Genomic DNA, 14940 nt, shown 5'->3' on the forward strand with positions numbered 1-14940 from the left:
ATAAATGGGTAAACACAGAGCGGACCCGACGCATCAGAATTAGCTTAGTGGCGTCGGGGCTGAAAGCCATTAATTCCCTCTTACTTTTGCTGTTTTTCTTCCAACACGATAAAAACCACAGTTCATGCACAGCTCTCACTGTACTTCAAGAACAGTTTCCCATCTCAAACATCTGTTTTCCGCATTAATCATTCGCTTATTACCCATCGCAATGTTCCCTCTAAGCTGCGCCCGTGCGCAATTGCGCATTGCTGGCACGGTCTACTATGGAAAAAACATGGCAATAAAACAGCTGACCACCATAAAATAGTCTTGATGCAGTGGAACTGATATGATAGAGTGGTGTGAATGTGATTGAGAATATATACATATACTGTGTGTGTGTCGGTCGCAAAAAAAACGGCCCGTAGAGCCGCCTCCTTGAAGTGAATAACGGGAGCCTGCTCTGTTTTTTTGTGTGTGCTCTCAGCAAGGGAGGGGACGGGTGCAACAAAAACAGCCACCTGTTTGCTGGGCAGAGGGGGGAGGGGCAGTCGTCACTCTCCCAGTGGCATGTCAACAGACGGGGGGGAAGAGAGAGAGATCGTTTTTTATCTTTTTGGATTCAAGTGCACATTTGAAGTCTGTGGCTGTATCCCAATTCATGGTCTGCAGCCTTAAAGTACGCAGCCTCAACGGTCCTCAAGGGCCGCGTACTCAAAGACGGCTAAGGCCGGAAGTGCGAGGCTTGTGAAATGGGACGATCTAGCCTCCGTGGCGCTGCCCAGGTTGCCTAGCAACCATGATAGCTGGAAACGTGTGGTTGACAGAAATGAAGGAGAACATTTGTTTGTTTCTACACGAGCTTTGTGTGATTTAATAAGTATCTGAGGCTGAGACCACAGGACTGTAAAACATGATTGTTGGACTTCATTTCTGTACTGAACAGTCATTTTAAGATTAGCTAGTAAGTAACAATTAGTTAATGTTGTTCATGAGACTAAAGTCAGTGTAAATATGATATGGCCAATATTATAGTTATTATATTAATCATTATTAGTTATTACAGCACTGAGTTTGAAGTCTTAAATCAATTCACTTTTATTGTCACATCACATGTGAAGGTACACTGGTACAGCACATGTGAGTGAACTCTGTGTCAAATAATGAGCTCCAGTAAAGATTCAAGTTGTAGTTGTTTATATGTCCTATCACCTTAAATCTTCACTCAAAGACAAGTGTCTTTGACAGTGTATATATACATGTATTATATATAAGAGACAAATATTGTTCCTTCAGTGTGTTGCCATTACTACATTTGGCTCAATGCCTACATATATGTGTAAAAAGCAAATGTACGAGCTGTGATAACTGTTGCTGATAAGATGAAGAGTAGACTGATATATGAAATATTCCTTTATTGGGTGAGAAAAGCAGACCGTGTCATAACTGCTTTGAGTCATACAGAATAGATATCAGAGCCTTAAACAGGCTGACTTCTTTTTCTTTTTCTTTTCTTTCTTTTTTTTAAATTTCATAAAATTTTCATTCAATTGTTTCATTGCAGAACATTAACAAAAGTACATGAGAACCTCTGTACGCGGTCCACCTCAAACCCGGTGATCTCCAGAGAAATTAATTTTGACTGTAACTTAACGTGCAGAGGCACAACAGCTTATCTCCAGAGCGCACAAGCTGATCTCCTGATTTCTAATGTAGTTTTTCTTAAAAACTGCATTTCTAATACTTCACCCCTTTTCCTTTAAGCTACATTGGTTTCGTTGTAGTTGAAGTTTCCAAATTCCACTTTAAAAGAGTGAAGGGACAAAAAAAAAGAAGCACACAAACAGGCTGACTTCTGCTAAATGGGTCAAACTGGGCAGAAAGTATACAAACACATAACATCCTTATAGGATATGATGTAACTCTATAGATCAACTTGCTTCAGAATATATAAAGCATATAAACAATTACAGCAATAGGATGCAACAAACACAGCAGTGCTACTAATCCAAAATACTCAAAGCTTCATAGAACTGAAACAAACATTTATTGTTAGCTCCATTCTGCTGCTGATACATACTTTAGGTTTCTGGATATTAAACTTGTTGCTGCCTTTCATAGTGTGGACGAGGACATGCCAGGAACAGGAAACACAAGAGAGTCAGCCGTCCGAGCTTCACGGGGCCCGAATCAGCTGAACCCAAATTCAGCCCACCGCTGCCTCCAAATCTCCTCGTCCTCTCCTCCGCCTCCTGCGACCTTTAGGCAGCAGCAGCCAGGTAAAGCATGCACTGTGACTCACTGTCCCAGCACCACAGGCCCTCTCTCACACTGACATCTCTACTCATTTCTCTTGTTTTGCCCTGATCTGTGAGCCGCTGTGTGTGTGTGCGTGCGTGTGTGTGTGTGTGTGTGACACAGAGAGAGAGGGGCGAAAGAGAGCCAAACAGAATGACAGGCAGGCAGATCACAAAGCACTGAAATTCACATTCTGCCCTGTAGATCCACTTAGTGTGTCTCTGTGTGTGTGTGTGTGTGTGTGTGTGTGTGTGTGTGTGTGTGTGTGTGTGTGTGTGTGTGTCTCTCTCTCTGTCTTACACAAACAGCACATGTCACTGCATTTTCACCACCTTTCATGTGCAGTGCACTGGACTTGCCAGCTGGTGGGCGCCTCCGGTGGAGAAGACAGGCAATTGAGTGTCACAAGCTGCTGTTAGCTGATAATGTGGTCGAACAGCGGCAGACACTTTGTGCTGCATTCAGCCAGCAGAGGGAGCCCCTCTTGTCAGATCACACTTTGACAGAAGCTGCCCTGCTTCTCCTTGTGTGCTTGTGTGACACTTGCCATGCATTTCAACACAAAAGGCATTACATATATGTGTAAAAAGCAAATGTACGAGCTGTGATAACTGTTGCTGATAAGATGAAGAGTAGACTGATATATGAAATATTCCTTTATTGGGTGAGAAAAGCAGACCGTGTCATAACTGCTTTGAGTCATACAGAATAGATATCAGAGCCTTAAACAGGCTGACTTCTTTTTCTTTTTCTTTTCTTTCTTTTTTTTTAAATTTCATAAAATTTTCATTCAATTGTTTTTCATTGCAGAACATTAACAAAAGTACATGAGAACCTCTGTACGCGGTCCAACTCAAACCCGGTGATCTCCAGAGAAATTAATTTTGACTGTAACTTAACGTGCAGAGGCACAACAGCTTATCTCCAGAGCGCACAAGCTGATCTCCTGATTTCTAATGTAGTAGTTTTTCTTAAAACTGCATTTCTAATACTTCACCCTTTTCCTTTAAGCTACATTGGTTTCGTTGTAGTTGAAGTTTCCAAATTCCACTTTAAAAGAGTGAAGGGACAAAAAAAAAAAGAAGCACACAAACAGGCTGACTTCTGCTAAATGGGTCAAACTGGGCAGAAAGTATACAAACACATAACATCCTTATAGGATATGATGTAACTCTATAGATCAACTTGCTTCAGAATATATAAAGCATATAAACAATTACAGCAATAGGATGCAACAAACACAGCAGTGCTACTAATCCAAAATACTCAAAGCTTCATAGAACTGAAACAAACATTTATTGTTAGCTCCATTCTGCTGCTGATACATACTTTAGGTTTCTGAATATTAAACTTGTTGCTGCCTTTCATAGTGTGGACGAGGACATGCCAGGAACAGGAAACACAAGAGAGTCAGCCGTCCGAGCTTCACGGGCCCGAATCAGCTGAACCCAAATTCAGCCCACCGCTGCCTCCAAATCTCCTCGTCCTCTCCTCCGCCTCCTGCGACCTTTAGGCAGCAGCAGCCAGGTAAAGCATGCACTGTGACTCACTGTCCCAGCACCACAGGCCCTCTCTCACACTGACATCTCTACTCATTTCTCTTGTTTTGCCCTGATCTGTGAGCCGCTGTGTGTGTGCGTGCGTGCGTGTGTGTGTGTGTGTGACACAGAGAGAGGGGCCGAAAGAGAGCCAAACAGAATGACAGGCAGGCAGATCACAAAGCACTGAAATTCACATTCTGCCCTGTAGATCCACTTAGTGTGTCTCTGTGTGTGTGTGTGTGTGTGTGTGTGTTGTGTGTGTGTGTGTGTGTGTGTGTGTGTGTGTGTTTCTCTCTCTGTCTTTTACACAAACAGCACATGTCACTGCATTTTCACCACCTTTCATGTGCAGTGCACTGGACTTGCCAGCTGGTGGGCGCCCTCCGTGGAGAAGACAGGCAATTGAGTGTCACAAGCTGTTAGCTGATAATGTGGTCGAACAGCGGCAGACACTTTGTGCTGCATTCAGCCAGCAGAGGGAGCCCCTCTTGTCAGATCACACTTTGACAGAAGCTGCCCTGCTTCTCCTTGTGTGCTTGTGTGACACTTGCCATGCATTTCAACACAAAAGGCATTACATATATGTGTAAAAAGCAAATGTACGAGCTGTGATAACTGTTGCTGATAAGATGAAGAGTAGACTGATATATGAAATATTCCTTTATTGGGTGAGAAAAAGCAGACCGTGTCATAACTGCTTTGAGTCATACAGAATAGATATCAGAGCCTTAAACAGGCTGACTTCTTTTTTTTTTTTCTTTTTTTTTTTAAATTTCATAAAATTTTCATTCAATTGTTTCATTCCAGAACATTAACAAAAGTACATGAGAACCTCTGTACGCGGTCCAACTCAAACCCGGTGATCTCCAGAGAAATTAATTTTGACTGTAACTTAACGTGCAGAGGCACAACAGCTTATCTCCAGAGCGCACAAGCTGATCTCCTGATTTCTAATGTAGTTTTTCTTAAAAACTGCATTTCTAATACTTCACCCCTTTTCCTTTAAGCTACATTGGTTTCGTTGTAGTTGAAGTTTCCAAATTCCACTTTAAAAGAGTGAGGGGGAAAAAAAAAAAAAGAAGCACACAAACAGGCTGACTTCTGCTAAATGGGTCAAACTGGGCAGAAAGTATACAAACACATAACATGCTTATAGGATATGATGTAACTCTATAGATCAACTTGCTTCAGAATATATAAAGCATATAAACAATTACAGCAATAGGATGCAACAAACACAGCAGTGCTACTAATCCAAAATACTCAAAGCTTCATAGAACTGAAACAAACATTTATTGTTAGCTCCATTCTGCTGCTGATACATACTTTAGGTTTCTGGATATTAAACTTGTTGCTGCCTTTCATAGTGTGGACGAGGACATGCCAGGAACAGGAAACACAAGAGAGTCAGCCGTCCGAGCTTCACGGGGCCCGAATCAGCTGAACCCAAATTCAGCCCACCGCTGCCTCCAAATCTCCTCGTCCTCTCCTCCGCCTCCTGCGACCTTTAGGCAGCAGCAGCCAGGTAAAGCATGCACTGTGACTCACTGTCCCAGCACCACAGGCCCTCTCTCACACTGACATCTCTACTCATTTCTCTTGTTTTGCCCTGATCTGTGAGCCGCTGTGTGTGTGTGTGTGTGTGTGTGTGTGTGTGTGTGTGACAGAGAGAGAGGGGCCGAAAGAGAGCCAAACAGAATGACAGGCAGGCCGATCACAAAGCACTGAAATTCACATTTTGCCCTGTAGATCCACTTAGTGTGTCTCTGTGTGTGTGTGTGTGTGTGTGTGTGTGTGTGTGTGTGTGTGTGTGTGTGTGTGTGTGTTTCTCTCTCTCTGTCTTTTACACAAACAGCACATGTCACTGCATTTTCACCACCTTTCATGTGCAGTGCACTGGACTTGCCAGCTGGTGGGCGCCCTCCGTGGAGAAGACAGGCAATTGAGTGTCACAAGCTGTTAGCTGATAATGTGGTCGAACAGCGGCAGACACTTTGTGCTGCATTCAGCCAGCAGAGGGAGCCCCTCTTGTCAGATCACACTTTGACAGAAGCTGCCCTGCTTCTCCTTGTGTGCTTGTGTGACACTTGCCATGCATTTCAACACAAAAGGCATTACATATATGTGTAAAAAGCAAATGTACGAGCTGTGATAACTGTTGCTGATAAGATGAAGAGTAGACTGATATATGAAATATTCCTTTATTGGGTGAGAAAAGCAGACCGTGTCATAACTGCTTTGAGTCATACAGAATAGATATCAGAGCCTTAAACAGGCTGACTTTTTTCTTTTTTTTTCTTTTTTTTTTTAAATTTCATAAAATTTTCATTCAATTGTTTCATTGCAGAACATTAACAAAAGTACATGAGAACCTCTGTACGCGGTCCACCTCAAACCCGGTGATCTCCAGAGAAATTAATTTTGACTGTAACTTAACGTGCAGAGGCACAACAGCTTATCTCCAGAGCGCACAAGCTGATCTCCTGATTTCTAATGTAGTTTTTCTTAAAACTGCATTTCTAATACTTCACCCTTTTCCTTTAAGCTACATTGGTTTCGTTGTAGTTGAAGTTTCCAAATTCCACTTTAAAAGAGTGAAGGGACAAAAAAAAAAAGAAGCACACAAACAGGCTGACTTCTGCTAAATGGGTCAAACTGGGCAGAAAGTATACAAACACATAACATCCTTATAGGATATGATGTAACTCTATAGATCAACTTGCTTCAGAATATATAAAGCATATAAACAATTACAGCAATAGGATGCAACAAACACAGCAGTGCTACTAATCCAAAATACTCAAAGCTTCATAGAACTGAAACAAACATTTATTGTTAGCTCCATTCTGCTGCTGATACATACTTTAGGTTTCTGGATATTAAACTTGTTGCTGCCTTTCATAGTGTGGACGAGGACATGCCAGGAACAGGAAACACAAGAGAGTCAGCCGTCCGAGCTTCACGGGGCCCGAATCAGCTGAACCCAAATTCAGCCCACCGCTGCCTCCAAATCTCCTCGTCCTCTCCTCCGCCTCCTGCGACCTTTAGGCAGCAGCAGCCAGGTAAAGCATGCACTGTGACTCACTGTCCCAGCACCACAGGCCCTCTCTCACACTGACATCTCTACTCATTTCTCTTGTTTTGCCCTGATCTGTGAGCCGCTCTGTGTGTGTGCGTGTGTGTGTGTGTGTGTGTGACACACAGAGAGAGGGGCCGAAAGAGAGCCAAACAGAATGACAGGCAGGCAGATCACAAAGCACTGAATTTCACATTCTGCCCTGTAGATCCACTTAGTGTGTCTCTGTGTGTGTGTGTGTGTGTGTGTGTGTGTGTGTGTGTGTGTGTGTGTGTGTGTGTGTGTGTTTTCTCTCTCTGTCTTTTACACAAACAGCACATGTCACTGCATTTTCACCACCTTTCATGTGCAGTGCACTGGACTTGCCAGCTGGTGGGCGCCTCCGTGGAGAAGACAGGCAATTGAGTGTCACAAGCTGTTAGCTGATAATGTGGTCGAACAGCGGCAGACACTTTGTGCTGCATTCAGCCAGCAGAGGGAGCCCTCTTGTCAGATCACACTTTGACAGAAGCTGCCCTGCTTCTCCTTGTGTGCTTGTGTGACACTTGCCATGCATTTCAACACAAAAGGCATTACATATATGTGTAAAAAGCAAATGTACGAGCTGTGATAACTGTTGCTGATAAGATGAAGAGTAGACTGATATATGAAATATTCCTTTATTGGGTGAGAAAAGCAGACCGTGTCATAACTGCTTTGAGTCATACAGAATAGATATCAGAGCCTTAAACAGGCTGACTTCTTTTTTTTTTCTTTTCTTTCTTTTTTTTAAATTTCATAAAATTTTCATTCAATTGTTTCATTGCAGAACATTAACAAAAGTACATGAGAACCTCTGTACGCGGTCCAAACTCAAACCGGTGATCTCCAGAGAAATTAATTTTGACTGTAACTTAACGTGCAGAGGCACAACAGCTTATCTCCAGAGCGCACAAGCTGATCTCCTGATTTCTAATGTAGTTTTTCTTAAAACTGCATTTCTAATACTTCACCCTTTTCCTTTAAGCTACATTGGTTTCGTTGTAGTTGAAGTTTCCAAATTCCACTTTAAAAGAGTGAAGGGACAAAAAAAAAAAGAAGCACACAAACAGGCTGACTTCTGCTAAATGGGTCAAACTGGGCAGAAAGTATACAAACACATAACATGCTTATAGGATATGATGTAACACTATAGATCAACTTGCTTCAGAAGAATATATAAAGCATATAAACAATTACAGCAATAGGATGCAACAAACACAGCAGTGCTACTAATCCAAAATACTCAAAGCTTCACAGAACTGAAACAAACATTTATTGTTAGCTCCATTCTGCTGCTGATACATACTTTAGGTTTCTGAATATTAAACTTGTTGCTGCCTTTCATAGTGTGGACGAGGACATGCCAGGAACAGGAAACACAAGAGAGTCAGCCGTCCGAGCTTCACGGGGCCCGAATCAGCTGAACCCAAATTCAGCCCACCGCTGCCTCCAAATCTCCTCGTCCTCTCCTCCGCCTCCTGCGACCTTTAGGCAGCAGCAGCCAGGTAAAGCATGCACTGTGACTCACTGTCCCAGCACCACAGGCCCTCTCTCACACTGACATCTCTACTCATTTCTCTTGTTTTGCCCTGATCTGTGAGCCGCTCTGTGTGTGTGCGTGCGTGTGTGTGTGTGTGTGTGTGACACAGAGAGAGAGGGGCCGAAAGAGAGCCAGAAAACAGAATGACAGGCAGGCAGATCACAAAGCACTGAAATTCACATTTTGCCCTGTAGATCCACTCTAGTGTGTCTGTGTGTGTGTGTGTGTGTGTGTGTGTGTGTGTGTGTGTGTGTGTGTGTGTGTGTGTGTTTCTCTCTCTGTCTTTTACACAAACAGCACATGTCACTGCATTTTCACCACCTTTCATGTGCAGTGCACTGGACTTGCCAGCTGGTGGGCGCCCTCCGTGGAGAAGACAGGCAATTGAGTGTCACAAGCTGTTAGCTGATAATGTGGTCGAACAGCGGCAGACACTTTGTGCTGCATTCAGCCAGCAGAGGGAGCCCTCTTGTCAGATCACACTTTGACAGAAGCTGCCCTGCTTCTCCTTGTGTGCTTGTGTGACACTTGCCATGCATTTCAACACAAAAGGCATTACATATATGTGTAAAAAGCAAATGTACGAGCTGTGATAACTGTTGCTGATAAGATGAAGAGTAGACTGATATATGAAATATTCCTTTATTGGGTGAGAAAAGCAGACCGTGTCATAACTGCTTTGAGTCATACAGAATAGATATCAGAGCCTTAAACAGGCTGACTTCTTTTTCTTTTTCTTTTTTCTTTTTTTTTTAAATTTCATAAAATTTTCATTCAATTGTTTCATTCCAGAACATTAACAAAAGTACATGAGAACCTCTGTACGCGGGTCCAACTCAAACCCGGTGATCTCCAGAGAAATTAATTTTGACTGTAACTTAACGTGCAGAGGCACAACAGCTTATCTCCAGAGCGCACAAGCTGATCTCCTGATTTCTAATGTAGTTTTTCTTAAAACTGCATTTCTAATACTTCACCCCTTTTCCTTTAAGCTACATTGGTTTCGTTGTAGTTGAAGTTTCCAAATTCCACTTTAAAAGAGTGAAGGGACAAAAAAAAAGAAGCACACAAACAGGCTGACTTCTGCTAAATGGGTCAAACTGGGCAGAAAGTATACAAACACATAACATGCTTATAGGATATGATGTAACACTATAGATCAACTTGCTTCAGAATATATAAAGCATATAAACAATTACAGCAATAGGATGCAACAAACACAGCAGTGCTACTAATCCAAAATACTCAAAGCTTCATAGAACTGAAACAAACATTTATTGTTAGCTCCATTCTGCTGCTGATACATACTTTAGGTTTCTGAATATTAAACTTGTTGCTGCCTTTCATAGTGTGGACGAGGACATGCCAGGAACAGGAAACACAAGAGAGTCAGCCGTCCGAGCTTCACGGGGCCCGAATCAGCTGAACCCAAATTCAGCCCACCGCTGCCTCCAAATCTCCTCGTCTCTCTCCTCCGCCTCCTGCGACCTTTAGGCAGCAGCAGCCAGGTAAAGCATGCACTGTGACTCACTGTCCCAGCACCACACAGCCCTCTCTCACACTGACATCTCTACTCATTTCTCTTGTTTTGCCCTGATCTGTGAGCCGCTCTGTGTGTGCGTGCGTGCGTGTGTGTGTGTGTGTGACACAGAGAGAGAGGGGCCGAAAGAGAGCCAAACAGAATGACAGGCAGGCAGATCACAAAGCACTGAAATTCACATTTTGCCCTGTAGATCCACTTAGTGTGTGTCTGTGTGTGTGTGTGTGTGTGTGTGTGTGTGTGTGTGTGTGTGTGTGTGTGTGTGTGTTTCTCTCTCTGTCTTTTACACAAACAGCACATGTCACTGCATTTTCACCACCTTTCATGTGCAGTGCACTGGACTTGCCAGCTGGTGGGCGCCCTCCCGTGGAGAAGACAGGCAATTGAGTGTCACAAGCTGTTAGCTGATAATGTGGTCGAACAGCGGCAGACACTTTGTGCTGCATTCAGCCAGCAGAGGGAGCCCCTCTTGTCAGATCACACTTTGACAGAAGCTGCCCTGCTTCTCCTTGTGTGCTTGTGTGACACTTGCCATGCATTTCAACACAAAAGGCATTACATATATATGTAAAAAGCAAATGTACGATGTGATAACTGTTGCTGATAAGATGAAGAGTAGACTGATATATGAAATATTCCTTTATTGGGTGAGAAAAAGCAGACCGTGTCATAACTGCTTTGAGTCATACAGAATAGATATCAGAGCCTTAAACAGGCTGACTTCTTTTTTCTTTTTCTTTTTTTTTTTTTTAAATTTCATAAAATTTTCATTCAATTGTTTCATTGCAGAACATTAACAAAAGTACATGAGAACCTCTCTGTCGCGGTCCACCTCAAACCCGGTGATCTCCAGAGAAATTAATTTTGACTGTAACTTAACGTGCAGAGGCACAACAGCTTATCTCCAGAGCGCACAAGCTGATCTCCTGATTTCTAATGTAGTTTTTCTTAAAACTGCATTTCTAATACTTCACCCTTTTCCTTTAAGCTACATTGGTTTCGTTGTAGTTGAAGTTTCCAAATTCCACTTTAAAAGAGTGAAGGGACAAAAAAAAAAAAAAAGAAGCACACAAACAGGCTGACTTCTGCTAAATGGGTCAAACTGGGCAGAAAGTATACAAACACATAACATCCTTATAGGATATGATGTAACTCTATAGATCAACTTGCTTCAGAATATATAAAGCATATAAACAATTACAGCAATAGGATGCAACAAACACAGCAGTGCTACTAATCCAAAATACTCAAAGCTTCATAGAACTGAAACAAACATTTATTGTTAGCTCCATTCTGCTGCTGATACATACTTTAGGTTTCTGAATATTAAACTTGTTGCTGCCTTTCATAGTGTGGACGAGGACATGCCAGGAACAGGAAACACAAGAGAGTCAGCCGTCCGAGCTTCACGGGGCCCGAATCAGCTGAACCCAAATTCAGCCCACCGCTGCCTCCAAATCTCCTCGTCCTCTCCTCCGCCTCCTGCGACCTTTAGGCAGCAGCAGCCAGGTAAAGCATGCACTGTGACTCACTGTCCCAGCACCACAGGCCCCTCTCACACTGACATCTCTACTCATTTCTCTTGTTTTGCCCTGATCTGAGCCGCTCTGTGTGTGTGTGTGCGTGCGTGTGTGTGTGTGTGTGACACAGAGAGAGAGGGGCCGAAAGAGAGCCAAACAGAATGACAGGCAGGCAGATCACAAAGCACTGAAATTCACATTCTGCCCTGTAGATCCACTTAGTGTGTCTCTGTGTGTGTGTGTGTGTGTGTGTGTGTGTGTGTGTGTGTGTGTGTGTGTGTGTGTGTGTGTTTCTCTCTCTGTCTTTTACACAAACAGCACATGTCACTGCATTTTCACCACCTTTCATGTGCAGTGCACTGGACTTGCCAGCTGGTGGGCGCCCTCCCGTGGAGAAGACAGGCAATTGAGTGTCACAAGCTGTTAGCTGATAATGTGGTCGAACAGCGGCAGACACTTTGTGCTGCATTCAGCCAGCAGAGGGAGCCCTCTTGTCAGATCACACTTTGACAGAAGCTGCCCTGCTTCTCCTTGTGTGCTTGTGTGACACTTGCCATGCATTTCAACACAAAAGGCATTACATATATGTGTAAAAAGCAAATGTACGAGCTGTGATAACTGTTGCTGATAAGATGAAGAGTAGACTGATATATGAAATATTCCTTTATTGGGTGAGAAAAGCAGACCGTGTCATAACTGCTTTGAGTCATACAGAATAGATATCAGAGCCTTAAACAGGCTGACTTCTTTTTTTTTTTCTTTTCTTTCTTTTTTTTAAATTTCATAAAATTTTCATTCAATTGTTTCATTGCAGAACATTAACAAAAGTACATGAGAACCTCTGTACGCGGTCCAACTCAAACCCGGTGATCTCCAGAGAAATTAATTTTGACTGTAACTTAACGTGCAGAGGCACAACAGCTTATCTCCAGAGCGCACAAGCTGATCTCCTGATTTCTAATGTAGTTTTTCTTAAAACTGCATTTCTAATACTTCACCCCTTTTCCTTTAAGCTACATTGGTTTCGTTGTAGTTGAAGTTTCCAAATTCCACTTTAAAAGAGTGAAGGGACAAAAAAAAAAAAGAAGCACACAAACAGGCTGACTTCTGCTAAATGGGTCAAACTGGGCAGAAAGTATACAAACACATAACATGCTTATAGGATATGATGTAACTCTATAGATCAACTTGCTTCAGAATATATAAAGCATATAAACAATTACAGCAATAGGATGCAACAAACACAGCAGTGCTACTAATCCAAAATACTCAAAGCTTCATAGAACTGAAACAAACATTTATTGTTAGCTCCATTCTGCTGCTGATACATACTTTAGGTTTCTGGATATTAAACTTGTTGCTGCCTTTCATAGTGTGGACGAGGACATGCCAGGAACAGGAAACACAAGAGAGTCAGCCGTCCGAGCTTCACGGGGCCCGAATCAGCTGAACCCAAATTCAGCCCACCGCTGCCTCCAAATCTCCTCGTCCTCTCCTCCGCCTCCTGCGACCTTTAGGCAGCAGCAGCCAGGTAAAGCATGCACTGTGACTCACTGTCCCAGCACCACAGGCCTCTCTCTCACACTGACATCTCTACTCATTTCTCTTGTTTTGCCCTGATCTGTGAGCCGCTGTGTGTGTGCGTGCGTGTGTGTGTGTGTGTGTGTGTGACAGAGAGAGAGGGGCCGAAAGAGAGCCAAACAGAATGACAGGCAGGCAGATCACAAAGCACTGAAATTCACATTCTGCCCTGTAGATCCACTTAGTGTGTCTCTGTGTGTGTGTGTGTGTGTGTGTGTGTGTGTCTGTGTGTGTGTGTGTGTGTGTGTGTGTTTCTCTCTGTCTTTTACACAAACAGCACATGTCACTGCATTTTCACCACCTTTCATGTGCAGTGCACTGGACTTGCCAGCTGGTGGGCGCCCTCCGTGGAGAAGACAGGCAATTGAGTGTCACAAGCTGTTAGCTGATAATGTGGTCGAACAGCGGCAGACACTTTGTGCTGCATTCAGCCAGCAGAGGGAGCCCTCTTGTCAGATCACACTTTGACAGAAGCTGCCCTGCTTCTCTTGTGTGTGTGCTTGTGTGACACTTGCCATGCATTTCAACACAAAAGGCATTACATATATGTGTAAAAAGCAAATGTACGAGCTGTGATAACTGTTGCTGATAAGATGAAGACTAGACTGATATATGAAATATTCCTTTATTGGGTGAGAAAAGCAGACCGTGTCATAACTGCTTTGAGTCATACAGAATAGATATCAGAGCCTTAAACAGGCTGACTTCTTTTTCTTTTTCTTTTCTTTCTTTTTTTTAAATTTCATAAAATTTTCATTCAATTGTTTCATTCCAGAACATTAACAAAAGTACATGAGAACCTCTGTACGCGGTCCAACTCAAACCCGGTGATCTCCAGAGAAATTAATTTTGACTGTAACTTAACGTGCAGAGGCACAACAGCTTATCTCCAGAGCGCACAAGCTGATCTCCTGATTTCTAATGTAGTTTTTCTTAAAACTGCATTTCTAATACTTCACCCCTTTTCCTTTAAGCTACATTGGTTTCGTTGTAGTTGAAGTTTCCAAATTCCACTTTAAAAGAGTGAAGGGAAAAAAAAAAGAAGCACACAAACAGGCTGACTTCTGCTAAATGGGTCAAACTGGGCAGAAAGTATACAAACACATAACATCCTTATAGGATATGATGTAACTCTATAGATCAACTTGCTTCAAATATAAAGCATATAAACAATTACAGCAATAGGATGCAACAAACACAGCAGTGCTACTAATCCAAAATACTCAAAGCTTCATAGAACTGAAACAAACATTTATTGTTAGCTCCATTCTGCTGCTGATACATACTTTAGGTTTCTGGATATTAAACTTGTTGCTGCCTTTCATAGTGTGGACGAGGACATGCCAGGAACAGGAAACACAAGAGAGTCAGCCGTCCGAGCTTCACGGGGCCCGAATCAGCTGAACCCAAATTCAGCCCACCGCTGCCTCCAAATCTCTCTCGTCCTCTCCTCCTCCCCTGCCCTGCGACCTTTAGGCAGCAGCAGCCAGGTAAAGCATGCACTGTGACTCACTGTCCCAGCACCACAGGCCCTCTCTCACACTGACATCTCTACTCATTTCTCTTGTTTTGCCCTGATCTGTGAGCCGCTCTGTGTGTGCTGTGTGTGTGTGCGTGTGTGTGTGTGTGTGTGTGTGACAGAGAGAGAGGGCCGAAAGAGAGCCAAACAGAATGACAGGCAGGCAGATCACAAAGCACTGAAATTCACATTCTGCCCTGTAGATCCACTTAGTGTGTCTCTGTGTGTGTGTGTGTGTGTGTGTGTGTGTGTGTGTGTGTGTGTGTGTGTGTGTGTGTGTGTTTCTCTCTCTGTCTTTTACACAAACAGCACATGTCACTGC

This window comes from Oreochromis aureus, linkage group 20 (genome assembly GCF_013358895.1).
Source record: "Oreochromis aureus strain Israel breed Guangdong linkage group 20, ZZ_aureus, whole genome shotgun sequence".
Taxonomy (NCBI): Eukaryota; Metazoa; Chordata; class Actinopteri; order Cichliformes; family Cichlidae; genus Oreochromis; species Oreochromis aureus.